This window comes from Triturus cristatus, chromosome 4_1 (assembly GCF_964204655.1).
Source record: "Triturus cristatus chromosome 4_1, aTriCri1.1, whole genome shotgun sequence".
NCBI lineage: Eukaryota > Metazoa > Chordata > Amphibia > Caudata > Salamandridae > Triturus > Triturus cristatus.
This window is the reverse complement of record NC_140585.1, coordinates 107,963,555-107,988,271: the sequence shown is the minus strand read 5'-3', so window position 1 is coordinate 107,988,271 and position 24,717 is coordinate 107,963,555. Positions and strand designations below refer to the sequence as shown.

The 24,717-nt window shown below is 44.4% G+C and overlaps 31 non-coding genes across 31 annotated transcripts; 20 read left to right on the top strand and 11 right to left on the bottom strand.

Annotated features, from left to right (window-relative positions):
• The first annotated feature begins 425 nt into the window (after nt 1-425).
• TRNAA-CGC (transfer RNA alanine (anticodon CGC)) lies at nt 426-497 on the top strand. The gene has a single exon. It is a non-coding gene; the product is annotated as a tRNA-Ala (tRNA).
• Nucleotides 498-1,766: 1,269 nt separating this feature from the next.
• Nucleotides 1,767-1,852, top strand: TRNAY-GUA (transfer RNA tyrosine (anticodon GUA)). Its single transcript is given in 2 exon segments — nt 1,767-1,803; nt 1,817-1,852. It is a non-coding gene; the product is annotated as a tRNA-Tyr (tRNA).
• A 400-nt stretch (nt 1,853-2,252) lies between these two features.
• TRNAM-CAU (transfer RNA methionine (anticodon CAU)) lies at nt 2,253-2,325 on the bottom strand. The gene has a single exon. It is a non-coding gene; the product is annotated as a tRNA-Met (tRNA).
• Nucleotides 2,326-3,322: 997 nt separating this feature from the next.
• TRNAY-GUA (transfer RNA tyrosine (anticodon GUA)) lies at nt 3,323-3,408 on the top strand. The gene is given in 2 exon segments: nt 3,323-3,359; nt 3,373-3,408. It is a non-coding gene; the product is annotated as a tRNA-Tyr (tRNA).
• A 129-nt stretch (nt 3,409-3,537) lies between these two features.
• TRNAA-CGC (transfer RNA alanine (anticodon CGC)) lies at nt 3,538-3,609 on the top strand. The gene has a single exon. It is a non-coding gene; the product is annotated as a tRNA-Ala (tRNA).
• Nucleotides 3,610-3,808: 199 nt separating this feature from the next.
• TRNAM-CAU (transfer RNA methionine (anticodon CAU)) lies at nt 3,809-3,881 on the bottom strand. The gene has a single exon. It is a non-coding gene; the product is annotated as a tRNA-Met (tRNA).
• Nucleotides 3,882-5,093: 1,212 nt separating this feature from the next.
• On the top strand, nt 5,094-5,165 carry TRNAA-CGC (transfer RNA alanine (anticodon CGC)). The gene has a single exon. It is a non-coding gene; the product is annotated as a tRNA-Ala (tRNA).
• A 1,269-nt stretch (nt 5,166-6,434) lies between these two features.
• On the top strand, nt 6,435-6,520 carry TRNAY-GUA (transfer RNA tyrosine (anticodon GUA)). The gene is given in 2 exon segments: nt 6,435-6,471; nt 6,485-6,520. It is a non-coding gene; the product is annotated as a tRNA-Tyr (tRNA).
• Nucleotides 6,521-6,920: 400 nt separating this feature from the next.
• On the bottom strand, nt 6,921-6,993 carry TRNAM-CAU (transfer RNA methionine (anticodon CAU)). The gene has a single exon. It is a non-coding gene; the product is annotated as a tRNA-Met (tRNA).
• Nucleotides 6,994-7,990: 997 nt separating this feature from the next.
• Nucleotides 7,991-8,076, top strand: TRNAY-GUA (transfer RNA tyrosine (anticodon GUA)). The gene is given in 2 exon segments: nt 7,991-8,027; nt 8,041-8,076. It is a non-coding gene; the product is annotated as a tRNA-Tyr (tRNA).
• Nucleotides 8,077-8,205: 129 nt separating this feature from the next.
• TRNAA-CGC (transfer RNA alanine (anticodon CGC)) lies at nt 8,206-8,277 on the top strand. Its single transcript has one exon. It is a non-coding gene; the product is annotated as a tRNA-Ala (tRNA).
• Nucleotides 8,278-8,476: 199 nt separating this feature from the next.
• TRNAM-CAU (transfer RNA methionine (anticodon CAU)) lies at nt 8,477-8,549 on the bottom strand. Its single transcript has one exon. It is a non-coding gene; the product is annotated as a tRNA-Met (tRNA).
• Nucleotides 8,550-9,761: 1,212 nt separating this feature from the next.
• TRNAA-CGC (transfer RNA alanine (anticodon CGC)) lies at nt 9,762-9,833 on the top strand. The gene has a single exon. It is a non-coding gene; the product is annotated as a tRNA-Ala (tRNA).
• A 1,269-nt stretch (nt 9,834-11,102) lies between these two features.
• TRNAY-GUA (transfer RNA tyrosine (anticodon GUA)) lies at nt 11,103-11,188 on the top strand. Its single transcript is given in 2 exon segments — nt 11,103-11,139; nt 11,153-11,188. It is a non-coding gene; the product is annotated as a tRNA-Tyr (tRNA).
• Nucleotides 11,189-11,588: 400 nt separating this feature from the next.
• On the bottom strand, nt 11,589-11,661 carry TRNAM-CAU (transfer RNA methionine (anticodon CAU)). The gene has a single exon. It is a non-coding gene; the product is annotated as a tRNA-Met (tRNA).
• Nucleotides 11,662-12,658: 997 nt separating this feature from the next.
• Nucleotides 12,659-12,744, top strand: TRNAY-GUA (transfer RNA tyrosine (anticodon GUA)). Its single transcript is given in 2 exon segments — nt 12,659-12,695; nt 12,709-12,744. It is a non-coding gene; the product is annotated as a tRNA-Tyr (tRNA).
• Nucleotides 12,745-12,873: 129 nt separating this feature from the next.
• TRNAA-CGC (transfer RNA alanine (anticodon CGC)) lies at nt 12,874-12,945 on the top strand. Its single transcript has one exon. It is a non-coding gene; the product is annotated as a tRNA-Ala (tRNA).
• Nucleotides 12,946-13,144: 199 nt separating this feature from the next.
• TRNAM-CAU (transfer RNA methionine (anticodon CAU)) lies at nt 13,145-13,217 on the bottom strand. Its single transcript has one exon. It is a non-coding gene; the product is annotated as a tRNA-Met (tRNA).
• Nucleotides 13,218-14,429: 1,212 nt separating this feature from the next.
• On the top strand, nt 14,430-14,501 carry TRNAA-CGC (transfer RNA alanine (anticodon CGC)). The gene has a single exon. It is a non-coding gene; the product is annotated as a tRNA-Ala (tRNA).
• A 1,755-nt stretch (nt 14,502-16,256) lies between these two features.
• Nucleotides 16,257-16,329, bottom strand: TRNAM-CAU (transfer RNA methionine (anticodon CAU)). Its single transcript has one exon. It is a non-coding gene; the product is annotated as a tRNA-Met (tRNA).
• Nucleotides 16,330-17,326: 997 nt separating this feature from the next.
• On the top strand, nt 17,327-17,412 carry TRNAY-GUA (transfer RNA tyrosine (anticodon GUA)). Its single transcript is given in 2 exon segments — nt 17,327-17,363; nt 17,377-17,412. It is a non-coding gene; the product is annotated as a tRNA-Tyr (tRNA).
• A 129-nt stretch (nt 17,413-17,541) lies between these two features.
• On the top strand, nt 17,542-17,613 carry TRNAA-CGC (transfer RNA alanine (anticodon CGC)). The gene has a single exon. It is a non-coding gene; the product is annotated as a tRNA-Ala (tRNA).
• A 199-nt stretch (nt 17,614-17,812) lies between these two features.
• On the bottom strand, nt 17,813-17,885 carry TRNAM-CAU (transfer RNA methionine (anticodon CAU)). Its single transcript has one exon. It is a non-coding gene; the product is annotated as a tRNA-Met (tRNA).
• A 1,212-nt stretch (nt 17,886-19,097) lies between these two features.
• TRNAA-CGC (transfer RNA alanine (anticodon CGC)) lies at nt 19,098-19,169 on the top strand. Its single transcript has one exon. It is a non-coding gene; the product is annotated as a tRNA-Ala (tRNA).
• Nucleotides 19,170-20,438: 1,269 nt separating this feature from the next.
• Nucleotides 20,439-20,524, top strand: TRNAY-GUA (transfer RNA tyrosine (anticodon GUA)). The gene is given in 2 exon segments: nt 20,439-20,475; nt 20,489-20,524. It is a non-coding gene; the product is annotated as a tRNA-Tyr (tRNA).
• A 129-nt stretch (nt 20,525-20,653) lies between these two features.
• On the top strand, nt 20,654-20,725 carry TRNAA-CGC (transfer RNA alanine (anticodon CGC)). Its single transcript has one exon. It is a non-coding gene; the product is annotated as a tRNA-Ala (tRNA).
• Nucleotides 20,726-20,924: 199 nt separating this feature from the next.
• Nucleotides 20,925-20,997, bottom strand: TRNAM-CAU (transfer RNA methionine (anticodon CAU)). The gene has a single exon. It is a non-coding gene; the product is annotated as a tRNA-Met (tRNA).
• A 1,212-nt stretch (nt 20,998-22,209) lies between these two features.
• TRNAA-CGC (transfer RNA alanine (anticodon CGC)) lies at nt 22,210-22,281 on the top strand. Its single transcript has one exon. It is a non-coding gene; the product is annotated as a tRNA-Ala (tRNA).
• A 199-nt stretch (nt 22,282-22,480) lies between these two features.
• Nucleotides 22,481-22,553, bottom strand: TRNAM-CAU (transfer RNA methionine (anticodon CAU)). Its single transcript has one exon. It is a non-coding gene; the product is annotated as a tRNA-Met (tRNA).
• A 997-nt stretch (nt 22,554-23,550) lies between these two features.
• Nucleotides 23,551-23,636, top strand: TRNAY-GUA (transfer RNA tyrosine (anticodon GUA)). Its single transcript is given in 2 exon segments — nt 23,551-23,587; nt 23,601-23,636. It is a non-coding gene; the product is annotated as a tRNA-Tyr (tRNA).
• A 400-nt stretch (nt 23,637-24,036) lies between these two features.
• On the bottom strand, nt 24,037-24,109 carry TRNAM-CAU (transfer RNA methionine (anticodon CAU)). Its single transcript has one exon. It is a non-coding gene; the product is annotated as a tRNA-Met (tRNA).
• Nucleotides 24,110-24,717: the final 608 nt, after the last annotated feature.

The window sequence follows — 24,717 nt, the reverse complement described above, 5'->3', positions numbered from 1 at the left end:
ATCCCCAAGCCAAGACAGAACATGAACTTTGGTCTGAAATCCTCCTTTGGGGTGATAAGATGTACCTTACAGTGTGCTCTAAGAACTGGTGACTTTGAGAGGGAGCTGCAGGTAATGTTCATGATTTTCATCGATCTGCTCCTGATCCCCACCCCCACAACCTTTCTTGAGCGAGAGATAATTACAGCGCTGAAAGATACTTCAGCCACTCCTTCGATAGCTCAGTTGGTAGAGCGGAGGACTGTAGCATAAAGTCAGACATCCTTAGGTCGCTGGTTCAAATCCGGCTCGAATGATTTTTTGCTTCGATTTCCATATATTTCACTTTTATTCAAACAATACCTTCCATTGATTATGATCGAGACTTTGCAGTCCCTGGGTTTCAGGGATTCCTTGCATCCATCAAACAGCTCGAGGGCAAAAGTGGGGATGTAGCTCAGTGGTAGAGCGCATGCTTCGCATGTATGAGGTCCCGGGTTCAATCCCCGGCATCTCCAGGAGCCTCTGTTCCTTATCTTGGCTTTTTTCCAGAAGGCTAGCCTGCCATCATGCAGAAAGAAGAAGTTTGTCATGCAGTTGGGGTGAGAGCCCCACTTAAATAGTCAGACATTTGCTTTGGAAAAATCTTTGAACTAGGCATAGTTTGCGCATTTCAAGAAAATCGGAGAATTTTGCATTCCAAAAGAAGGAAATAAATGCCCTCTCTGAGGATCGAACTCAGGACCTTCAGATTATGAGACTGACGCGCTGCCTACTGCGCTAAGAAGACTGTATATAGGCATCTGTACATAAGACCATGAAGATCATCCAGGTACAAGGCTGAAGGATTTTCCTGACTGACATTGTATACTGCAGAGTCGAATGGGGTGATGTGGCCGTCGGTTCAATGCAGGGTTTCCAATCATACAGTCAAACCTTGCAGAAGTGGGGATGTAGCTCAGTGGTAGAGCGCATGCTTTGCATGTATGAGGCCCCGGGTTCAATCCCCGGCATCTCCAGACTTTTGCCATGCTTACCTTGGATTTTGGGCCGAAAGCTAGGCTGGCATCATGATGAAGGAAGAGATATGTCCTCCAACCGGGATGAGGACCCCGCTTAATCTGTCAGACGTTTGCCTTGAAAAATCCCATGAAATGGGGCTATCTCATTTTTGATGATTATAGATCAAAAGAATCCTACTTGTTGAAGACATCAAAGTGATGATTCATCTTGACAACCATAATGCTTTGATGATAGAAATCTGTCGCATCTCTCTTGATCATTGGTAAGGGTTCTTCTTCTAAACCAGAGACTCTTTACAGTAGCTTTTAGAAAAACGGAATATTTTGTTTATCTCAATCACCTTCAATCTACAGATTTTTCCGTTCTCTTTCCTTTTGAAAATGCATCCAAAATGCACGTTCTTGATGCTGGGTGCGTAGTAATGACTCCCATAACTTTCTGTCATTTCTTTCATGGTTCCGCGCAGCCATCCATTTGCCACCAATGCTGCCCAAGGTCTTTGTATCAAAGTTCCTTTCCTTTCTGTAAAATTGAAATTTGGAGCACCCCTGCTTATCCCCAAGCCAAGACAGAACATGAACTTTGGTCTGAAATCCTCCTTTGGGGTGATAAGACGTACCTTACAGTGTGCTCTAAGAACTGGTGACTTTGAGAGGGAGCTGCAGGTAATGTTCATGATTTTCATCGATCTGCTCCTGATCCCCACCCCCACAACCTTTCTTGAGCGAGAGATAATTACAGCGCTGAAAGATACTTCAGCCACTCCTTCGATAGCTCAGTTGGTAGAGCGGAGGACTGTAGCATAAAGTCAGACATCCTTAGGTCGCTGGTTCAAATCCGGCTCGAAGGATTTTTTGCTTCGATTTCCATATCTTTCACTTTTATTCAAACAATACCTTCCATTGATTATGATCGAGACTTTGCAGTCCCTGGGTTTCAGGGATTCCTTGCATCCATCAAACAGCTCGAGTGCAAAAGTGGGGATGTAGCTCAGTGGTAGAGCGCATGCTTTGCATGTATGAGGTCCCGGGTTCAATCCCCGGCATCTCCAGGAGCCTCTGTTCCTTATCTTGGCTTTTTTCCAGAAGGCTAGCCTGCCATCATGCAGAAAGAAGAAGTTTGTCATGCAGTTGGGGTGAGAGCCCCACTTAAATAGTCAGACATTTGCTTTGGAAAAATCTTTGAACTAGGCATAGTTTGCGCATTTCAAGAAAATCGGAGAATTTTGCATTCCAAAAGAAGGAAATAAATGCCCTCTCTGAGGATCGAACTCAGGACCTTCAGATTATGAGACTGACGCGCTGCCTACTGCGCTAAGAAGGCTGTATATAGGCATCTGTACATAAGACCATGAAGATCATCCAGGTACAAGGCTGAAGGATTTTCCTGACTGACATTGTATACTGCAGAGTCGAATGGGGTGATGTGGCCGTCGGTTCAATGCAGGGTTTCCAATCATACAGTCAAACCTTGCAGAAGTGGGGATGTAGCTCAGTGGTAGAGCGCATGCTTTGCATGTATGAGGCCCCGGGTTCAATCCCCGGCATCTCCAGACTTTTGCCATGCTTACCTTGGATTTTGGGCCGAAAGCTAGGCTGGCATCATGATGAAGGAAGAGATATGTCCTCCAACCGGGATGAGGACCCCGCTTAATCTGTCAGACGTTTGCCTTGAAAAATCCCATGAAATGGGGCTATCTCATTTTTGATGATTATAGATCAAAAGAATCCTACTTGTTGAAGACATCAAAGTGATGATTCATCTTGACAACCATAATGCTTTGATGATAGAAATCTGTCGCATCTCTCTTGATCATTGGTAAGGGTTCTTCTTCTAAACCAGAGACTCTTTACAGTAGCTTTTAGAAAAACGGAATATTTTGTTTATCTCAATCACCTTCAATCTACAGATTTTTCCGTTCTCTTTCCTTTTGAAAATGCATCCAAAATGCACGTTCTTGATGCTGGGTGCGTAGTAATGACTCCCATAACTTTCTGTCATTTCTTTCATGGTTCCGCGCAGCCATCCATTTGCCACCAATGCTGCCCAAGGTCTTTGTATCAAAGTTCCTTTCCTTTCTGTAAAATTGAAATTTGGAGCACCCCTGCTTATCCCCAAGCCAAGACAGAACATGAACTTTGGTCTGAAATCCTCCTTTGGGGTGATAAGATGTACCTTACAGTGTGCTCTAAGAACTGGTGACTTTGAGAGGGAGCTGCAGGTAATGTTCATGATTTTCATCGATCTGCTCCTGATCCCCACCCCCACAACCTTTCTTGAGCGAGAGATAATTACAGCGCTGAAAGATACTTCAGCCACTCCTTCGATAGCTCAGTTGGTAGAGCGGAGGACTGTAGCATAAAGTCAGACATCCTTAGGTCGCTGGTTCAAATCCGGCTCGAAGGATTTTTTGCTTCGATTTCCATATATTTCACTTTTATTCAAACAATACCTTCCATTGATTATGATCGAGACTTTGCAGTCCCTGGGTTTCAGGGATTCCTTGCATCCATCAAACAGCTCGAGGGCAAAAGTGGGGATGTAGCTCAGTGGTAGAGCGCATGCTTCGCATGTATGAGGTCCCGGGTTCAATCCCCGGCATCTCCAGGAGCCTCTGTTCCTTATCTTGGCTTTTTTCCAGAAGGCTAGCCTGCCATCATGCAGAAAGAAGAAGTTTGTCATGCAGTTGGGGTGAGAGCCCCACTTAAATAGTCAGACATTTGCTTTGGAAAAATCTTTGAACTAGGCATAGTTTGCGCATTTCAAGAAAATCGGAGAATTTTGCATTCCAAAAGAAGGAAATAAATGCCCTCTCTGAGGATCGAACTCAGGACCTTCAGATTATGAGACTGACGCGCTGCCTACTGCGCTAAGAAGGCTGTATATAGGCATCTGTACATAAGACCATGAAGATCATCCAGGTACAAGGCTGAAGGATTTTCCTGACTGACATTGTATACTGCAGAGTCAAATGGGGTGATGTGGCCGTCGGTTCAATGCAGGGTTTCCAATCATACAGTCAAACCTTGCAGAAGTGGGGATGTAGCTCAGTGGTAGAGCGCATGCTTTGCATGTATGAGGCCCCGGGTTCAATCCCCGGCAACTCCAGACTTTTGCCATGCTTACCTTGGATTTTGGGCCGAAAGCTAGGCTGGCATCATGATGAAGGAAGAGATATGTCCTCCAACCGGGATGAGGACCCCGCTTAATCTGTCAGACGTTTGCCTTGAAAAATCCCATGAAATGGGGCTATCTCATTTTTGATGATTATAGATCAAAAGAATCCTACTTGTTGAAGACATCAAAGTGATGATTCATCTTGACAACCATAATGCTTTGATGATAGAAATCTGTCGCATCTCTCTTGATCATTGGTAAGGGTTCTTCTTCTAAACCAGAGACTCTTTACAGTAGCTTTTAGAAAAACGGAATATTTTGTTTATCTCAATCACCTTCAATCTACAGATTTTTCCGTTCTCTTTCCTTTTGAAAATGCATCCAAAATGCACTTTCTTGATGCTGGGTGCGTAGTAATGACTCCCATAACTTTCTGTCATTTCTTTCATGGTTCCGCGCAGCCATCCATTTGCCACCAATGCTGCCCAAGGTCTTTGTATCAAAGTTCCTTTCCTTTCTGTAAAATTGAAATTTGGAGCACCCCTGCTTATCCCCAAGCCAAGACAGAACATGAACTTTGGTCTGAAATCCTCCTTTGGGGTGATAAGATGTACCTTACAGTGTGCTCTAAGAACTGGTGACTTTGAGAGGGAGCTGCAGGTAATGTTCATGATTTTCATCGATCTGCTCCTGATCCCCACCCCCACAACCTTTCTTGAGCGAGAGATAATTACAGCGCTGAAAGATACTTCAGCCACTCCTTCGATAGCTCAGTTGGTAGAGCGGAAGACTGTAGCATAAAGTCAGACATCCTTAGGTCGCTGGTTCAAATCCGGCTCGAATGATTTTTTGCTTCGATTTCCATATATTTCACTTTTATTCAAACAATACCTTCCATTGATTATGATCGAGACTTTGCAGTCCCTGGGTTTCAGGGATTCCTTGCATCCATCAAACAGCTCGAGGGCAAAAGTGGGGATGTAGCTCAGTGGTAGAGCGCATGCTTCGCATGTATGAGGTCCCGGGTTCAATCCCCGGCATCTCCAGGAGCCTCTGTTCCTTATCTTGGCTTTTTTCCAGAAGGCTAGCCTGCCATCATGCAGAAAGAAGAAGTTTGTCATGCAGTTGGGGTGAGAGCCCCACTTAAATAGTCAGACATTTGCTTTGGAAAAATCTTTGAACTAGGCATAGTTTGCGCATTTCAAGAAAATCGGAGAATTTTGCATTCCAAAAGAAGGAAATAAATGCCCTCTCTGAGGATCGAACTCAGGACCTTCAGATTATGAGACTGACGCGCTGCCTACTGCGCTAAGAAGACTGTATATAGGCATCTGTACATAAGACCATGAAGATCATCCAGGTACAAGGCTGAAGGATTTTCCTGACTGACATTGTATACTGCAGAGTCGAATGGGGTGATGTGGCCGTCGGTTCAATGCAGGGTTTCCAATCATACAGTCAAACCTTGCAGAAGTGGGGATGTAGCTCAGTGGTAGAGCGCATGCTTTGCATGTATGAGGCCCCGGGTTCAATCCCCGGCATCTCCAGACTTTTGCCATGCTTACCTTGGATTTTGGGCCGAAAGCTAGGCTGGCATCATGATGAAGGAAGAGATATGTCCTCCAACCGGGATGAGGACCCCGCTTAATCTGTCAGACGTTTGCCTTGAAAAATCCCATGAAATGGGGCTATCTCATTTTTGATGATTATAGATCAAAAGAATCCTACTTGTTGAAGACATCAAAGTGATGATTCATCTTGACAACCATAATGCTTTGATGATAGAAATCTGTCGCATCTCTCTTGATCATTGGTAAGGGTTCTTCTTCTAAACCAGAGACTCTTTACAGTAGCTTTTAGAAAAACGGAATATTTTGTTTATCTCAATCACCTTCAATCTACAGATTTTTCCGTTCTCTTTCCTTTTGAAAATGCATCCAAAATGCACGTTCTTGATGCTGGGTGCGTAGTAATGACTCCCATAACTTTCTGTCATTTCTTTCATGGTTCCGCGCAGCCATCCATTTGCCACCAATGCTGCCCAAGGTCTTTGTATCAAAGTTCCTTTCCTTTCTGTAAAATTGAAATTTGGAGCACCCCTGCTTATCCCCAAGCCAAGACAGAACATGAACTTTGGTCTGAAATCCTCCTTTGGGGTGATAAGACGTACCTTACAGTGTGCTCTAAGAACTGGTGACTTTGAGAGGGAGCTGCAGGTAATGTTCATGATTTTCATCGATCTGCTCCTGATCCCCACCCCCACAACCTTTCTTGAGCGAGAGATAATTACAGCGCTGAAAGATACTTCAGCCACTCCTTCGATAGCTCAGTTGGTAGAGCGGAGGACTGTAGCATAAAGTCAGACATCCTTAGGTCGCTGGTTCAAATCCGGCTCGAAGGATTTTTTGCTTCGATTTCCATATCTTTCACTTTTATTCAAACAATACCTTCCATTGATTATGATCGAGACTTTGCAGTCCCTGGGTTTCAGGGATTCCTTGCATCCATCAAACAGCTCGAGTGCAAAAGTGGGGATGTAGCTCAGTGGTAGAGCGCATGCTTTGCATGTATGAGGTCCCGGGTTCAATCCCCGGCATCTCCAGGAGCCTCTGTTCCTTATCTTGGCTTTTTTCCAGAAGGCTAGCCTGCCATCATGCAGAAAGAAGAAGTTTGTCATGCAGTTGGGGTGAGAGCCCCACTTAAATAGTCAGACATTTGCTTTGGAAAAATCTTTGAACTAGGCATAGTTTGCGCATTTCAAGAAAATCGGAGAATTTTGCATTCCAAAAGAAGGAAATAAATGCCCTCTCTGAGGATCGAACTCAGGACCTTCAGATTATGAGACTGACGCGCTGCCTACTGCGCTAAGAAGGCTGTATATAGGCATCTGTACATAAGACCATGAAGATCATCCAGGTACAAGGCTGAAGGATTTTCCTGACTGACATTGTATACTGCAGAGTCGAATGGGGTGATGTGGCCGTCGGTTCAATGCAGGGTTTCCAATCATACAGTCAAACCTTGCAGAAGTGGGGATGTAGCTCAGTGGTAGAGCGCATGCTTTGCATGTATGAGGCCCCGGGTTCAATCCCCGGCATCTCCAGACTTTTGCCATGCTTACCTTGGATTTTGGGCCGAAAGCTAGGCTGGCATCATGATGAAGGAAGAGATATGTCCTCCAACCGGGATGAGGACCCCGCTTAATCTGTCAGACGTTTGCCTTGAAAAATCCCATGAAATGGGGCTATCTCATTTTTGATGATTATAGATCAAAAGAATCCTACTTGTTGAAGACATCAAAGTGATGATTCATCTTGACAACCATAATGCTTTGATGATAGAAATCTGTCGCATCTCTCTTGATCATTGGTAAGGGTTCTTCTTCTAAACCAGAGACTCTTTACAGTAGCTTTTAGAAAAACGGAATATTTTGTTTATCTCAATCACCTTCAATCTACAGATTTTTCCGTTCTCTTTCCTTTTGAAAATGCATCCAAAATGCACGTTCTTGATGCTGGGTGCGTAGTAATGACTCCCATAACTTTCTGTCATTTCTTTCATGGTTCCGCGCAGCCATCCATTTGCCACCAATGCTGCCCAAGGTCTTTGTATCAAAGTTCCTTTCCTTTCTGTAAAATTGAAATTTGGAGCACCCCTGCTTATCCCCAAGCCAAGACAGAACATGAACTTTGGTCTGAAATCCTCCTTTGGGGTGATAAGATGTACCTTACAGTGTGCTCTAAGAACTGGTGACTTTGAGAGGGAGCTGCAGGTAATGTTCATGATTTTCATCGATCTGCTCCTGATCCCCACCCCCACAACCTTTCTTGAGCGAGAGATAATTACAGCGCTGAAAGATACTTCAGCCACTCCTTCGATAGCTCAGTTGGTAGAGCGGAGGACTGTAGCATAAAGTCAGACATCCTTAGGTCGCTGGTTCAAATCCGGCTCGAAGGATTTTTTGCTTCGATTTCCATATATTTCACTTTTATTCAAACAATACCTTCCATTGATTATGATCGAGACTTTGCAGTCCCTGGGTTTCAGGGATTCCTTGCATCCATCAAACAGCTCGAGGGCAAAAGTGGGGATGTAGCTCAGTGGTAGAGCGCATGCTTCGCATGTATGAGGTCCCGGGTTCAATCCCCGGCATCTCCAGGAGCCTCTGTTCCTTATCTTGGCTTTTTTCCAGAAGGCTAGCCTGCCATCATGCAGAAAGAAGAAGTTTGTCATGCAGTTGGGGTGAGAGCCCCACTTAAATAGTCAGACATTTGCTTTGGAAAAATCTTTGAACTAGGCATAGTTTGCGCATTTCAAGAAAATCGGAGAATTTTGCATTCCAAAAGAAGGAAATAAATGCCCTCTCTGAGGATCGAACTCAGGACCTTCAGATTATGAGACTGACGCGCTGCCTACTGCGCTAAGAAGGCTGTATATAGGCATCTGTACATAAGACCATGAAGATCATCCAGGTACAAGGCTGAAGGATTTTCCTGACTGACATTGTATACTGCAGAGTCAAATGGGGTGATGTGGCCGTCGGTTCAATGCAGGGTTTCCAATCATACAGTCAAACCTTGCAGAAGTGGGGATGTAGCTCAGTGGTAGAGCGCATGCTTTGCATGTATGAGGCCCCGGGTTCAATCCCCGGCAACTCCAGACTTTTGCCATGCTTACCTTGGATTTTGGGCCGAAAGCTAGGCTGGCATCATGATGAAGGAAGAGATATGTCCTCCAACCGGGATGAGGACCCCGCTTAATCTGTCAGACGTTTGCCTTGAAAAATCCCATGAAATGGGGCTATCTCATTTTTGATGATTATAGATCAAAAGAATCCTACTTGTTGAAGACATCAAAGTGATGATTCATCTTGACAACCATAATGCTTTGATGATAGAAATCTGTCGCATCTCTCTTGATCATTGGTAAGGGTTCTTCTTCTAAACCAGAGACTCTTTACAGTAGCTTTTAGAAAAACGGAATATTTTGTTTATCTCAATCACCTTCAATCTACAGATTTTTCCGTTCTCTTTCCTTTTGAAAATGCATCCAAAATGCACTTTCTTGATGCTGGGTGCGTAGTAATGACTCCCATAACTTTCTGTCATTTCTTTCATGGTTCCGCGCAGCCATCCATTTGCCACCAATGCTGCCCAAGGTCTTTGTATCAAAGTTCCTTTCCTTTCTGTAAAATTGAAATTTGGAGCACCCCTGCTTATCCCCAAGCCAAGACAGAACATGAACTTTGGTCTGAAATCCTCCTTTGGGGTGATAAGATGTACCTTACAGTGTGCTCTAAGAACTGGTGACTTTGAGAGGGAGCTGCAGGTAATGTTCATGATTTTCATCGATCTGCTCCTGATCCCCACCCCCACAACCTTTCTTGAGCGAGAGATAATTACAGCGCTGAAAAATACTTCAGCCACTCCTTCGATAGCTCAGTTGGTAGAGCGGAGGACTGTAGCATAAAGTCAGACATCCTTAGGTCGCTGGTTCAAATCCGGCTCGAATGATTTTTTGCTTCGATTTCCATATATTTCACTTTTATTCAAACAATACCTTCCATTGATTATGATCGAGACTTTGCAGTCCCTGGGTTTCAGGGATTCCTTGCATCCATCAAACAGCTCGAGGGCAAAAGTGGGGATGTAGCTCAGTGGTAGAGCGCATGCTTCGCATGTATGAGGTCCCGGGTTCAATCCCCGGCATCTCCAGGAGCCTCTGTTCCTTATCTTGGCTTTTTTCCAGAAGGCTAGCCTGCCATCATGCAGAAAGAAGAAGTTTGTCATGCAGTTGGGGTGAGAGCCCCACTTAAATAGTCAGACATTTGCTTTGGAAAAATCTTTGAACTAGGCATAGTTTGCGCATTTCAAGAAAATCGGAGAATTTTGCATTCCAAAAGAAGGAAATAAATGCCCTCTCTGAGGATCGAACTCAGGACCTTCAGATTATGAGACTGACGCGCTGCCTACTGCGCTAAGAAGACTGTATATAGGCATCTGTACATAAGACCATGAAGATCATCCAGGTACAAGGCTGAAGGATTTTCCTGACTGACATTGTATACTGCAGAGTCGAATGGGGTGATGTGGCCGTCGGTTCAATGCAGGGTTTCCAATCATACAGTCAAACCTTGCAGAAGTGGGGATGTAGCTCAGTGGTAGAGCGCATGCTTTGCATGTATGAGGCCCCGGGTTCAATCCCCGGCATCTCCAGACTTTTGCCATGCTTACCTTGGATTTTGGGCCGAAAGCTAGGCTGGCATCATGATGAAGGAAGAGATATGTCCTCCAACCGGGATGAGGACCCCGCTTAATCTGTCAGACGTTTGCCTTGAAAAATCCCATGAAATGGGGCTATCTCATTTTTGATGATTATAGATCAAAAGAATCCTACTTGTTGAAGACATCAAAGTGATGATTCATCTTGACAACCATAATGCTTTGATGATAGAAATCTGTCGCATCTCTCTTGATCATTGGTAAGGGTTCTTCTTCTAAACCAGAGACTCTTTACAGTAGCTTTTAGAAAAACGGAATATTTTGTTTATCTCAATCACCTTCAATCTACAGATTTTTCCGTTCTCTTTCCTTTTGAAAATGCATCCAAAATGCACGTTCTTGATGCTGGGTGCGTAGTAATGACTCCCATAACTTTCTGTCATTTCTTTCATGGTTCCGCGCAGCCATCCATTTGCCACCAATGCTGCCCAAGGTCTTTGTATCAAAGTTCCTTTCCTTTCTGTAAAATTGAAATTTGGAGCACCCCTGCTTATCCCCAAGCCAAGACAGAACATGAACTTTGGTCTGAAATCCTCCTTTGGGGTGATAAGACGTACCTTACAGTGTGCTCTAAGAACTGGTGACTTTGAGAGGGAGCTGCAGGTAATGTTCATGATTTTCATCGATCTGCTCCTGATCCCCACCCCCACAACCTTTCTTGAGCGAGAGATAATTACAGCGCTGAAAGATACTTCAGCCACTCCTTCGATAGCTCAGTTGGTAGAGCGGAGGACTGTAGCATAAAGTCAGACATCCTTAGGTCGCTGGTTCAAATCCGGCTCGAAGGATTTTTTGCTTCGATTTCCATATCTTTCACTTTTATTCAAACAATACCTTCCATTGATTATGATCGAGACTTTGCAGTCCCTGGGTTTCAGGGATTCCTTGCATCCATCAAACAGCTCGAGTGCAAAAGTGGGGATGTAGCTCAGTGGTAGAGCGCATGCTTTGCATGTATGAGGTCCCGGGTTCAATCCCCGGCATCTCCAGGAGCCTCTGTTCCTTATCTTGGCTTTTTTCCAGAAGGCTAGCCTGCCATCATGCAGAAAGAAGAAGTTTGTCATGCAGTTGGGGTGAGAGCCCCACTTAAATAGTCAGACATTTGCTTTGGAAAAATCTTTGAACTAGGCATAGTTTGCGCATTTCAAGAAAATCGGAGAATTTTGCATTCCAAAAGAAGGAAATAAATGCCCTCTCTGAGGATCGAACTCAGGACCTTCAGATTATGAGACTGACGCGCTGCCTACTGCGCTAAGAAGGCTGTATATAGGCATCTGTACATAAGACCATGAAGATCATCCAGGTACAAGGCTGAAGGATTTTCCTGACTGACATTGTATACTGCAGAGTCGAATGGGGTGATGTGGCCGTCGGTTCAATGCAGGGTTTCCAATCATACAGTCAAACCTTGCAGAAGTGGGGATGTAGCTCAGTGGTAGAGCGCATGCTTTGCATGTATGAGGCCCCGGGTTCAATCCCCGGCATCTCCAGACTTTTGCCATGCTTACCTTGGATTTTGGGCCGAAAGCTAGGCTGGCATCATGATGAAGGAAGAGATATGTCCTCCAACCGGGATGAGGACCCCGCTTAATCTGTCAGACGTTTGCCTTGAAAAATCCCATGAAATGGGGCTATCTCATTTTTGATGATTATAGATCAAAAGAATCCTACTTGTTGAAGACATCAAAGTGATGATTCATCTTGACAACCATAATGCTTTGATGATAGAAATCTGTCGCATCTCTCTTGATCATTGGTAAGGGTTCTTCTTCTAAACCAGAGACTCTTTACAGTAGCTTTTAGAAAAACGGAATATTTTGTTTATCTCAATCACCTTCAATCTACAGATTTTTCCGTTCTCTTTCCTTTTGAAAATGCATCCAAAATGCACGTTCTTGATGCTGGGTGCGTAGTAATGACTCCCATAACTTTCTGTCATTTCTTTCATGGTTCCGCGCAGCCATCCATTTGCCACCAATGCTGCCCAAGGTCTTTGTATCAAAGTTCCTTTCCTTTCTGTAAAATTGAAATTTGGAGCACCCCTGCTTATCCCCAAGCCAAGACAGAACATGAACTTTGGTCTGAAATCCTCCTTTGGGGTGATAAGATGTACCTTACAGTGTGCTCTAAGAACTGGTGACTTTGAGAGGGAGCTGCAGGTAATGTTCATGATTTTCATCGATCTGCTCCTGATCCCCACCCCCACAACCTTTCTTGAGCGAGAGATAATTACAGCGCTGAAAGATACTTCAGCCACTCCTTCGATAGCTCAGTTGGTAGAGCGGAGGACTGTAGCATAAAGTCAGACATCCTTAGGTCGCTGGTTCAAATCCGGCTCGAAGGATTTTTTGCTTCGATTTCCATATATTTCACTTTTATTCAAACAATACCTTCCATTGATTATGATCGAGACTTTGCAGTCCCTGGGTTTCAGGGATTCCTTGCATCCATCAAACAGCTCGAGGGCAAAAGTGGGGATGTAGCTCAGTGGTAGAGCGCATGCTTCGCATGTATGAGGTCCCGGGTTCAATCCCCGGCATCTCCAGGAGCCTCTGTTCCTTATCTTGGCTTTTTTCCAGAAGGCTAGCCTGCCATCATGCAGAAAGAAGAAGTTTGTCATGCAGTTGGGGTGAGAGCCCCACTTAAATAGTCAGACATTTGCTTTGGAAAAATCTTTGAACTAGGCATAGTTTGCGCATTTCAAGAAAATCGGAGAATTTTGCATTCCAAAAGAAGGAAATAAATGCCCTCTCTGAGGATCGAACTCAGGACCTTCAGATTATGAGACTGACGCGCTGCCTACTGCGCTAAGAAGGCTGTATATAGGCATCTGTACATAAGACCATGAAGATCATCCAGGTACAAGGCTGAAGGATTTTCCTGACTGACATTGTATACTGCAGAGTCAAATGGGGTGATGTGGCCGTCGGTTCAATGCAGGGTTTCCAATCATACAGTCAAACCTTGCAGAAGTGGGGATGTAGCTCAGTGGTAGAGCGCATGCTTTGCATGTATGAGGCCCCGGGTTCAATCCCCGGCAACTCCAGACTTTTGCCATGCTTACCTTGGATTTTGGGCCGAAAGCTAGGCTGGCATCATGATGAAGGAAGAGATATGTCCTCCAACCGGGATGAGGACCCCGCTTAATCTGTCAGACGTTTGCCTTGAAAAATCCCATGAAATGGGGCTATCTCATTTTTGATGATTATAGATCAAAAGAATCCTACTTGTTGAAGACATCAAAGTGATGATTCATCTTGACAACCATAATGCTTTGATGATAGAAATCTGTCGCATCTCTCTTGATCATTGGTAAGGGTTCTTCTTCTAAACCAGAGACTCTTTACAGTAGCTTTTAGAAAAACGGAATATTTTGTTTATCTCAATCACCTTCAATCTACAGATTTTTCCGTTCTCTTTCCTTTTGAAAATGCATCCAAAATGCACTTTCTTGATGCTGGGTGCGTAGTAATGACTCCCATAACTTTCTGTCATTTCTTTCATGGTTCCGCGCAGCCATCCATTTGCCACCAATGCTGCCCAAGGTCTTTGTATCAAAGTTCCTTTCCTTTCTGTAAAATTGAAATTTGGAGCACCCCTGCTTATCCCCAAGCCAAGACAGAACATGAACTTTGGTCTGAAATCCTCCTTTGGGGTGATAAGATGTACCTTACAGTGTGCTCTAAGAACTGGTGACTTTGAGAGGGAGCTGCAGGTAATGTTCATGATTTTCATCGATCTGCTCCTGATCCCCACCCCCACAACCTTTCTTGAGCGAGAGATAATTACAGCGCTGAAAGATACTTCAGCCACTCCTTCGATAGCTCAGTTGGTAGAGCGGAGGACTGTAGCATAAAGTCAGACATCCTTAGGTCGCTGGTTCAAATCCGGCTCGAATGATTTTTTGCTTCGATTTCCATATATTTCACTTTTATTCAAACAATACCTTCCATTGATTATGATCGAGACTTTGCAGTCCCTGGGTTTCAGGGATTCCTTGCATCCATCAAACAGCTCGAGGGCAAAAGTGGGGATGTAGCTCAGTGGTAGAGCGCATGCTTCGCATGTATGAGGTCCCGGGTTCAATCCCCGGCATCTCCAGGAGCCTCTGTTCCTTATCTTGGCTTTTTTCCAGAAGGCTAGCCTGCCATCATGCAGAAAGAAGAAGTTTGTCATGCAGTTGGGGTGAGAGCCCCACTTAAATAGTCAGACATTTGCTTTGGAAAAATCTTTGAACTAGGCATAGTTTGCGCATTTCAAGAAAATCGGAGAATTTTGCATTCCAAAAGAAGGAAATAAATGCCCTCTCTGAGGATCGAACTCAGGACCTTCAGATTATGAGACTGACGCGCTGCCTACTGCGCTAAGAAGACTGTATATAGGCATCTGTACATAAGACCATGAAGATCATCCAGGTACAAGGCTGAAGGATTTTCCTGACTGACATTGTATACTGCAGAGTCGAATGGGGTGATGTGGCCGTCGGTTCAATGCAGGGTTTCCAATCATACAGTCAAACCTTGCAGAAGTGGGGATGTAGCTCAGTGGTAGAGCGCATGCTTTGCATGTATGAGGCCCCGGGTTCAATCCCCGGCATCTCCAGACTTTTGCCATGCTTACCTTGGATTTTGGGCCGAAAGCTAGGCTGGCATCATGATGAAGGAAGAGATATGTCCTCCAACCGGGATGAGGACCCCGCTTAATCTGTCAGACGTTTGCCTTGAAAAATCCCATGAAATGGGGCTATCTCATTTTTGATGATTATAGATCAAAAGAATCCTACTTGTTGAAGACATCAAAGTGATGATTCATCTTGACAACCATAATGCTTTGATGATAGAAATCTGTCGCATCTCTCTTGATCATTGGTAAGGGTTCTTCTTCTAAACCAGAGACTCTTTACAGTAGCTTTTAGAAAAACGGAATATTTTGTTTATCTCAATCACCTTCAATCTACAGATTTTTCCCTTCTCTTTCCTTTTGAAAATGCATCCAAAATGCACGTTCTTGATGCTGGGTGCGTAGTAATGACTCCCATAACTTTCTGTCATTTCTTTCATGGTTCCGCGCAGCCATCCATTTGCCACCAATGCTGCCCAAGGTCTTTGTATCAAAGTTCCTTTCCTTTCTGTAAAATTGAAATTTGGAGCACCCCTGCTTATCCCCAAGCCAAGACAGAACATGAACTTTGGTCTGAAATCCTCCTTTGGGGTGATAAGACGTACCTTACAGTGTGCTCTAAGAACTGGTGACTTTGAGAGGGAGCTGCAGGTAATGTTCATGATTTTCATCGATCTGCTCCTGATCCCCACCCCCACAACCTTTCTTGAGCGAGAGATAATTACAGCGCTGAAAGATACTTCAGCCACTCCTTCGATAGCTCAGATGGTAGAGCGGAGGACTGTAGCATAAAGTCAGACATCCTTAGGTCGCTGGTTCAAATCCGGCTCGAAGGATTTTTTGCTTCGATTTCCATATCTTTCACTTTTATTCAAACAATACCTTCCATTGATTATGATCGAGACTTTGCAGTCCCTGGGTTTCAGGGATTCCTTGCATCCATCAAACAGCTCGAGTGCAAAAGTGGGGATGTAGCTCAGTGGTAGAGCGCATGCTTTGCATGTATGAGGTCCCGGGTTCAATCCCCGGCATCTCCAGGAGCCTCTGTTCCTTATCTTGGCTTTTTTCCAGAAGGCTAGCCTGCCATCATGCAGAAAGAAGAAGTTTGTCATGCAGTTGGGGTGAGAGCCCCACTTAAATAGTCAGACATTTGCTTTGGAAAAATCTTTGAACTAGGCATAGTTTGCGCATTTCAAGAAAATCGGAGAATTTTGCATTCCAAAAGAAGGAAATAAATGCCCTCTCTGAGGATCGAACTCAGGACCTTCAGATTATGAGACTGACGCGCTGCCTACTGCGCTAAGAAGGCTGTATATAGGCATCTGTACATAAGACCATGAAGATCATCCAGGTACAAGGCTGAAGGATTTTCCTGACTGACATTGTATACTGCAGAGTCGAATGGGGTGATGTGGCCGTCGGTTCAATGCAGGGTTTCCAATCATACAGTCAAACCTTGCAGAAGTGGGGATGTAGCTCAGTGGTAGAGCGCATGCTTTGCATGTATGAGGCCCCGGGTTCAATCCCCGGCATCTCCAGACTTTTGCCATGCTTACCTTGGATTTTGGGCCGAAAGCTAGGCTGGCATCATGATGAAGGAAGAGATATGTCCTCCAACCGGGATGAGGACCCCGCTTAATCTGTCAGACGTTTGCCTTGAAAAATCCCATGAAATGGGGCTATCTCATTTTTGATGATTATAGATCAAAAGAATCCTACTTGTTGAAGACATCAAAGTGATGATTCATCTTGACAACCATAATGCTTTGATGATAGAAATCTGTCGCATCTCTCTTGATCATTGGTAAGGGTTCTTCTTCTAAACCAGAGACTCTTTACAGTAGCTTTTAGAAAAACGGAATATTTTGTTTATCTCAATCACCTTCAATCTACAGATTTTTCCGTTCTCTTTCCTTTTGAAAATGCATCCAAAATGCACGTTCTTGATGCTGGGTGCGTAGTAATGACTCCCATAACTTTCTGTCATTTCTTTCATGGTTCCGCGCAGCCATCCATTTGCCACCAATGCTGCCCAAGGTCTTTGTATCAAAGTTCCTTTCCTTTCTGTAAAATTGAAATTTGGAGCACCCCTGCTTATCCCCAAGCCAAGACAGAACATGAACTTTGGTCTGAAATCCTCCTTTGGGGTAATAAGACGTACCTTACAGTGTGCTCTAAGAACTGGTGACTTTGAGAGGGAGCTGCAGGTAATGTTCATGATTTTCATCGATCTGCTCCTGATCCCCACCCCCACAACCTTTCTTGAGCGAGAGATAATTACAGCGCTGAAAGATACTTCAGCCACTCCTTCGATAGCTCAGTTGGTAGAGCGGAGGACTGTAGCATAAAGTCAGACATCCTTAGGTCGCTGGTTCAAATCCGGCTCGAAGGATTTTGTGCTTCGATTTCCATATATTTCACTTTTATTCAAACAATACCTTCCATTGATTATGATCGACACTTTGCAGTCCCTGGGTTTCAGGGATTCCTTGCATCCATCAAACAGCTCGAGGGCAAAAGTGGGGATGTAGCTCAGTGGTAGAGCGCATGCTTCGCATGTATGAGGTCCCGGGTTCAATCCCCGGCATCTCCAGGAGCCTCTGTTCCTTATCTTGGCTTTTTTCCAGAAGGCTAGCCTGCCATCATGCAGAAAGAAGAAGTTTGTCATGCAGTTGGGGTGAGAGCCCCACTTAAATAGTCAGACATTTGCTTTGGAAAAATCTTTGAACTAGGCATAGTTTGCGCATTTCAAGAAAATCGGAGAATTTTGCATTCCAAAAGAAGGAAATAAATGCCCTCTCTGAGGATCGAACTCAGGACCTTCAGATTATGAGACTGACGCGCTGCCTACTGCGCTAAGAAGGCTGTATATAGGCATCTGTACATAAGACCATGAAGATCATCCAGGTACAAGGCTGAAGGATTTTCCTGACTGACATTGTATACTGCAGAGTCAAATGGGGTGATGTGGCCGTCGGTTCAATGCAGGGTTTCCAATCATACAGTCAAACCTTGCAGAAGTGGGGATGTAGCTCAGTGGTAGAGCGCATGCTTTGCATGTATGAGGCCCCGGGTTCAATCCCCGGCAACTCCAGACTTTTGCCATGCTTACCTTGGATTTTGGGCCGAAAGCTAGGCTGGCATCATGATGAAGGAAGAGATATGTCCTCCAACCGGGATGAGGACCCCGCTTAATCTGTCAGACGTTTGCCTTGAAAAATCCCATGAAATGGGGCTATCTCATTTTTGATGATTATAGATCAAAAGAATCCTACTTGTTGAAGACATCAAAGTGATGATTCATCTTGACAACCATAATGCTTTGATGATAGAAATCTGTCGCATCTCTCTTGATCATTGGTAAGGGTTCTTCTTCTAAACCAGAGACTCTTTACAGTAGCTTTTAGAAAAACGGAATATTTTGTTTATCTCAATCACCTTCAATCTACAGATTTTTCCGTTCTCTTTCCTTTTGAAAATGCATCCAAAATGCACTTTCTTGATGCTGGGTGCGTAGTAATGACTCCCATAACTTTCTGTCATTTCTTTCATGGTTCCGCGCAGCCATCCATTTGCCACCAATGCTGCCCAAGGTCTTTGTATCAAAGTTCCTTTCCTTTCTGTAAAATTGAAATTTGGAGCACCCCTGCTTATCCCCAAGCCAAGACAGAACATGAACTTTGGTCTGAAATCCTCCTTTGGGGTGATAAGATGTACCTTACAGTGTGCTCTAAGAACTGGTGACTTTGAGAGGGAGCTGCAGGTAATGTTCATGATTTTCATCGATCTGCTCCTGATCCCCACCCCCACAACCTTTCTTGAGCGAGAGATAATTACAGCGCTGAAAGATACTTCAGCCACTCCTTCGATAGCTCAGTTGGTAGAGCGGAGGACTGTAGCATAAAGTCAGACATCCTTAGGTCGCTGGTTCAAATCCGGCTCGAATGATTTTTTGCTTCGATTTCCATATATTTCACTTTTATTCAAACAATACCTTCCATTGATTATGATCGAGACTTTGCAGTCCCTGGGTTTCAGGGATTCCTTGCATCCATCAAACAGCTCGAGGGCAAAAGTGGGGATGTAGCTCAGTGGTAGAGCGCATGCTTCGCATGTATGAGGTCCCGGGTTCAATCCCCGGCATCTCCAGGAGCCTCTGTTCCTTATCTTGGCTTTTTTCCAGAAGGCTAGCCTGCCATCATGCAGAAAGAAGAAGTTTGTCATGCAGTTGGGGTGAGAGCCCCACTTAAATAGTCAGACATTTGCTTTGGAAAAATCTTTGAACTAGGCATAGTTTGCGCATTTCAAGAAAATCGGAGAATTTTGCATTCCAAAAGAAGGAAATAAATGCCCTCTCTGAGGATCGAACTCAGGACCTTCAGATTATGAGACTGACGCGCTGCCTACTGCGCTAAGAAGACTGTATATAGGCATCTGTACATAAGACCATGAAGATCATCCAGGTACAAGGCTGAAGGATTTTCCTGACTGACATTGTATACTGCAGAGTCGAATGGGGTGATGTGGCCGTCGGTTCAATGCAGGGTTTCCAATCATACAGTCAAACCTTGCAGAAGTGGGGATGTAGCTCAGTGGTAGAGCGCATGCTTTGCATGTATGAGGCCCCGGGTTCAATCCCCGGCATCTCCAGACTTTTGCCATGCTTACCTTGGATTTTGGGCCGAAAGCTAGGCTGGCATCATGATGAAGGAAGAGATATGTCCTCCAACCGGGATGAGGACCCCGCTTAATCTGTCAGACGTTTGCCTTGAAAAATCCCATGAAATGGGGCTATCTCATTTTTGATGATTATAGATCAAAAGAATCCTACTTGTTGAAGACATCAAAGTGATGATTCATCTTGACAACCATAATGCTTTGATGATAGAAATCTGTCGCATCTCTCTTGATCATTGGTAAGGGTTCTTCTTCTAAACCAGAGACTCTTTACAGTAGCTTTTAGAAAAACGGAATATTTTGTTTATCTCAATCACCTTCAATCTACAGATTTTTCCGTTCTCTTTCCTTTTGAAAATGCATCCAAAATGCACGTTCTTGATGCTGGGTGCGTAGTAATGACTCCCATAACTTTCTGTCATTTCTTTCATGGTTCCGCGCAGCCATCCATTTGCCACCAATGCTGCCCAAGGTCTTTGTATCAAAGTTCCTTTCCTTTCTGTAAAATTGAAATTTGGAGCACCCCTGCTTATCCCCAAGCCAAGACAGAACATGAACTTTGGTCTGAAATCCTCCTTTGGGGTAATAAGACGTACCTTACAGTGTGCTCTAAGAACTGGTGACTTTGAGAGGGAGCTGCAGGTAATGTTCATGATTTTCATCGATCTGCTCCTGATCCCCACCCCCACAACCTTTCTTGAGCGAGAGATAATTACAGCGCTGAAAGATACTTCAGCCACTCCTTCGATAGCTCAGTTGGTAGAGCGGAGGACTGTAGCATAAAGTCAGCCATCCTTAGGTCGCTGGTTCAAATCCGGCTCGAAGGATTTTGTGCTTCGATTTCCATATATTTCACTTTTATTCAAACAATACCTTCCATTGATTATGATCGAGACTTTGCAGTCCCTGGGTTTCAGGGATTCCTTGCATCCATCAAACAGCTCGAGTGCAAAAGTGGGGATGTAGCTCAGTGGTAGAGCGCATGCTTCGCATGTATGAGGTCCCGGGTTCAATCCCCGGCATCTCCAGGAGCCTCTGTTCCTTATCTTGGCTTTTTTCCAGAAGGCTAGCCTGCCATCATGCAGAAAGAAGAAGTTTGTCATGCAGTTGGGGTGAGAGCCCCACTTAAATAGTCAGACATTTGCTTTGGAAAAATCTTTGAACTAGGCATAGTTTGCGCATTTCAAGAAAATCGGAGAATTTTGCATTCCAAAAGAAGGAAATAAATGCCCTCTCTGAGGATCGAACTCAGGACCTTCAGATTATGAGACTGACGCGCTGCCTACTGCGCTAAGAAGGCTGTATATAGGCATCTGTACATAAGACCATGAAGATCATCCAGGTACAAGGCTGAAGGATTTTCCTGACTGACATTGTATACTGCAGAGTCGAATGGGGTGATGTGGCCGTCGGTTCAATGCAGGGTTTCCAATCATACAGTCAAACCTTGCAGAAGTGGGGATGTAGCTCAGTGGTAGAGCGCATGCTTTGCATGTATGAGGCCCCGGGTTCAATCCCCGGCAACTCCAGACTTTTGCCATGCTTACCTTGGATTTTGGGCCGAAAGCTAGGCTGGCATCATGATGAAGGAAGAGATATGTCCTCCAACCGGGATGAGGACCCCGCTTAATCTGTCAGACGTTTGCCTTGAAAAATCCCATGAAATGGGGCTATCTCATTTTTGATGATTATAGATCAAAAGAATCCTACTTGTTGAAGACATCAAAGTGATGATTCATCTTGACAACCATAATGCTTTGATGATAGAAATCTGTCGCATCTCTCTTGATCATTGGTAAGGGTTCTTCTTCTAAACCAGAGACTCTTTACAGTAGCTTTTAGAAAAACGGAATATTTTGTTTATCTCAATCACCTTCAATCTACAGATTTTTCCGTTCTCTTTCCTTTTGAAAATGCATCCAAAATGCACTTTCTTGATGCTGGGTGCGTAGTAATGACTCCCATAACTTTCTGTCATTTCTTTCATGGTTCCGCGCAGCCATCCATTTGCCACCAATGCTGCCCAAGGTCTTTGTATCAAAGTTCCTTTCCTTTCTGTAAAATTGAAATTTGGAGCACCCCTGCTTATCCCCAAGCCAAGACAGAACATGAACTTTGGTCTGAAATCCTCCTTTGGGGTGATAAGACGTACCTTACAGTGTGCTCTAAGAACTGGTGACTTTGAGAGGGAGCTGCAGGTAATGTTCATGATTTTCATCGATCTGCTCCTGATCCCCACCCCCACAACCTTTCTTGAGCGAGAGATAATTACAGCGCTGAAAGATACTTCAGCCACTCCTTCGATAGCTCAGTTGGTAGAGCGGAGGACTGTAGCATAAAGTCAGACATCCTTAGGTTGCTGGTTCAAATCCGGCTCGAAGGATTTTTTGCTTCGATTTCCATATCTTTCACTTTTATTCAAACAATACCTTCCATTGATTATGATCGAGACTTTGCAGTCCCTGGGTTTCAGGGATTCCTTGCATCCATCAAACAGCTCGAGTGCAAAAGTGGGGATGTAGCTCAGTGGTAGAGCGCATGCTTCGCATGTATGAGGTCCCGGGTTCAATCCCCGGCATCTCCAGGAGCCTCTGTTCCTTATCTTGGCTTTTTTCCAGAAGGCTAGCCTGCCATCATGCAGAAAGAAGAAGTTTGTCATGCAGTTGGGGTGAGAGCCCCACTTAAATAGTCAGACATTTGCTTTGGAAAAATCTTTGAACTAGGCATAGTTTGCGCATTTCAAGAAAATCGGAGAATTTTGCATTCCAAAAGAAGGAAATAAATGCCCTCTCTGAGGATCGAACTCAGGACCTTCAGATTATGAGACTGACGCGCTGCCTACTGCGCTAAGAAGGCTGTATATAGGCATCTGTACATAAGACCATGAAGATCATCCAGGTACAAGGCTGAAGGATTTTCCTGACTGACATTGTATACTGCAGAGTCAAATGGGGTGATGTGGCCGTCGGTTCAATGCAGGGTTTCCAATCATACAGTCAAACCTTGCAGAAGTGGGGATGTAGCTCAGTGGTAGAGCGCATGCTTTGCATGTATGAGGCCCCGGGTTCAATCCCCGGCATCTCCAGACTTTTGCCATGCTTACCTTGGATTTTGGGCCGAAAGCTAGGCTGGCATCATGATGAAGGAAGAGATATGTCCTCCAACCGGGATGAGGACCCCGCTTAATCTGTCAGACGTTTGCCTTGAAAAATCCCATGAAATGGGGCTATCTCATTTTTGATGATTATAGATCAAAAGAATCCTACTTGTTGAAGACATCAAAGTGATGATTCATCTTGACAACCATAATGCTTTGATGATAGAAATCTGTCGCATCTCTCTTGATCATTGGTAAGGGTTCTTCTTCTAAACCAGAGACTCTTTACAGTAGCTTTTAGAAAAACGGAATATTTTGTTTATCTCAATCACCTTCAATCTACAGATTTTTCCGTTCTCTTTCCTTTTGAAAATGCATCCAAAATGCACGTTCTTGATGCTGGGTGCGTAGTAATGACTCCCATAACTTTCTGTCATTTCTTTCATGGTTCCGCGCAGCCATCCATTTGCCACCAATGCTGCCCAAGGTCTTTGTATCAAAGTTCCTTTCCTTTCTGTAAAATTGAAATTTGGAGCACCCCTGCTTATCCCCAAGCCAAGACAGAACATGAACTTTGGTCTGAAATCCTCCTTTGGGGTGATAAGACGTACCTTACAGTGTGCTCTAAGAACTGGTGACTTTGAGAGGGAGCTGCAGGTAATGTTCATGATTTTCATCGATCTGCTCCTGATCCCCACCCCCACAACCTTTCTTGAGCGAGAGATAATTACAGCGCTGAAAGATACTTCAGCCACTCCTTCGATAGCTCAGTTGGTAGAGCGGAGGACTGTAGCATAAAGTCAGACATCCTTAGGTCGCTGGTTCAAATCCGGCTCGAAGGATTTTTTGCTTCGATTTCCATATCTTTCACTTTTATTCAAACAATACCTTCCATTGATTATGATCGAGACTTTGCAGTCCCTGGGTTTCAGGGATTCCTTGCATCCATCAAACAGCTCGAGTGCAAAAGTGGGGATGTAGCTCAGTGGTAGAGCGCATGCTTTGCATGTATGAGGTCCCGGGTTCAATCCCCGGCATCTCCAGGAGCCTCTGTTCCTTATCTTGGCTTTTTTCCAGAAGGCTAGCCTGCCATCATGCAGAAAGAAGAAGTTTGTCATGCAGTTGGGGTGAGAGCCCCACTTAAATAGTCAGACATTTGCTTTGGAAAAATCTTTGAACTAGGCATAGTTTGCGCATTTCAAGAAAATCGGAGAATTTTGCATTCCAAAAGAAGGAAATAAATGCCCTCTCTGAGGATCGAACTCAGGACCTTCAGATTATGAGACTGACGCGCTGCCTACTGCGCTAAGAAGGCTGTATATAGGCATCTGTACATAAGACCATGAAGATCATCCAGGTACAAGGCTGAAGGATTTTCCTGACTGACATTGTATACTGCAGAGTCGAATGGGGTGATGTGGCCGTCGGTTCAATGCAGGGTTTCCAATCATACAGTCAAACCTTGCAGAAGTGGGGATGTAGCTCAGTGGTAGAGCGCATGCTTTGCATGTATGAGGCCCCGGGTTCAATCCCCGGCATCTCCAGACTTTTGCCATGCTTACCTTGGATTTTGGGCCGAAAGCTAGGCTGGCATCATGATGAAGGAAGAGATATGTCCTCCAACCGGGATGAGGACCCCGCTTAATCTGTCAGACGTTTGCCTTGAAAAATCCCATGAAATGGGGCTATCTCATTTTTGATGATTATAGATCAAAAGAATCCTACTTGTTGAAGACATCAAAGTGATGATTCATCTTGACAACCATAATGCTTTGATGATAGAAATCTGTCGCATCTCTCTTGATCATTGGTAAGGGTTCTTCTTCTAAACCAGAGACTCTTTACAGTAGCTTTTAGAAAAACGGAATATTTTGTTTATCTCAATCACCTTCAATCTACAGATTTTTCCGTTCTCTTTCCTTT